The sequence below is a fragment of the Odocoileus virginianus genome, chromosome 10, assembly GCF_023699985.2.
Source record: "Odocoileus virginianus isolate 20LAN1187 ecotype Illinois chromosome 10, Ovbor_1.2, whole genome shotgun sequence".
Classification (NCBI taxonomy): domain Eukaryota; kingdom Metazoa; phylum Chordata; class Mammalia; order Artiodactyla; family Cervidae; genus Odocoileus; species Odocoileus virginianus.
The window spans coordinates 55739751-55741772 of NC_069683.1; the positions used below are offsets into that span (position 1 = coordinate 55739751).

The following is a 2022-nucleotide window of genomic DNA, read 5'->3' on the forward strand; positions in this document are numbered from 1 at the left end:
CAATAAAGCCACAGTGAATTTTCCCTCTTGATTATGCTGAATTTGTGGATGCAGAAATTTGTGGATATGGTATTTTTGTTGTTCAGTCACTGATCTGTGTCAAACCCTTTGGAAACCCATGTACTGCAGCATGCCAGGCTTGCCTGTCCTTCACCATCTCCCCAAACTTGCTCAAATTCATGTCTATTGAGTGTGATGCCATCCAATGATCTTGTCCTCTGTCATCCTATCCCCTTCTCCCCCCTGCCTTCTATCTTTCCCAGCATTAGGGTCTTTTCTAATGAGTCAGCTGTTTGTATCAGGTGGCCAAAGTTTTGGAGCTTTGGCTTCAGTATCAGTCCTTCCAATGACTATTCAGGACTGATTTCCTTTAGGATTGACTGGTTTGATTTGATCTCCTTGCTATCCAGGGGACTCTCAAGAATCTTCTCCAACACCACAGTTCAAAAGTGTCAATTCTTCAGTGCTCAGCCTCTTAATGGCCCAAGTCTCAAATTCATACACAACTATTGGAAAAACAATAGCTTTGACTCTAAGGATATTTGTCGGCAAAGTAATGTCTCTGCTTTTTTACATGTTGTTTAGGTTTGTCATAGCTTTTCTTCCATGGAGCAAGTGTCTTTTAATTTCATGGCTGCAGTCACCATTTGCAGTGCTTTTGGAGCCCCCCAAAATAAAGTCTGTCACTATTTCCTTTGTTTCCCCATCTATTTGTCATGAGGTTACGGAACCTGATGCCATGATCTTCGTTTTCTGAATGTTGAGTTCTAAGCCAGCTTTTACATTTTCCTTTTCCACCTTCATCAAGAGATTCTTTAATTCCTCCTTGCTTTCTACCATAAAGATGGTGTCATCTGCATATCGGAGGTTACTGATATTTCTCCCAGCAATGTTGATTTTAGCTTGTGCTTCATCCAGTCCAGCATTTCCCATGATGTACTCTACATGTAAGTTAAATAAGCAGGCTGACAATTTACAGCCTTGACATACTCCTTTCCCAATTTGGAACCAGTCCATTGTTCCACGTTTGATGCTTCTTTTTTTTTTTTTTTCATTTATTTTTTTAGTTGGAGGCTAATTACTTTACAATGTTGTAGTGGTTTTTGTCATACATTGACATGAATCAGCCATGGATATACATGTATTCCCCATCCCGATCCCCCCTCCCACCTCCCTCTCCACCCGATCCCTCTGGGTCTTCCCAGTGTACCAGGTCCGAGCACTTGTCTCATGCATCCAACCTGGGCTGGTGATCTGTTTCACCCTAGATAATATACATGTTTCGATGCTGTTCTCTTGAAACATCTCACCCTCGCCTTCTCCCACAGAGTCCAAAAGTCTGTTATGTACATCTGTGTCTCTTTCTCTGTCTTGCATATAGGGTTATCATTACCATCTTTCTAAATTCCATATATATGTGTTAGTATACTGTAATGGTCTTTATCTTTCTGGCTTACTTCACTCTGTATAATGGGCTCCAGTTTCATCCATCTCATTAGAACTGATTCAAATGAATTCTTTTTAATGGCTGAGTAATATTCCATGGTGTATATGTACCACAGCTTCCTTATCCATTCGTCTGCTGATGGACATCTAGGTTGCTTCCATGTCCTGGCTATTATAAACAGTGCTACGATGAACATTGGGGTGCAAAAAATATGGAACGCTTCACGAATTTGCGTGTCATCCTTGTGCAGGGGCCATGCAAATCTTCTCTGTATCGTTCCAATTTTAGTATATGTGCTGCTGAAGCGAGCACCCATGTCTGATTCTTACTGTTGCTTCTTCACCTGCATATAGGTTTCTCAGAGGTAGGTAAGGTGGTCTGGTATTTCCGTCTTTTGAAGAATTTCCCACAGTTTGTTGTGATCCATACAGTCCAAGGTCTTAGTGTAGTCAATGAAGAAGAAGTAGATGATTTTCGGATTTATCTTGCTTTTTCTATGATTCAATGGGTGTTGGCAGTTTGATCTCTGGTTCCTCTGCCTTTTTCAAATCTAGCTTGAATATCTGGAAGTTCTG

The 2022-nt window shown here is 41.0% G+C and overlaps 1 non-coding gene across 1 annotated transcript; it reads right to left on the bottom strand.

Annotated features, from left to right (window-relative positions):
• Positions 1-1652: 1652 nt before the first annotated feature.
• LOC139037290 (U6 spliceosomal RNA) lies at positions 1653-1759 on the bottom strand. Its single transcript, XR_011490111.1, has one exon. It is a non-coding gene; the product is annotated as a U6 spliceosomal RNA (small nuclear RNA).
• Positions 1760-2022: the final 263 nt, after the last annotated feature.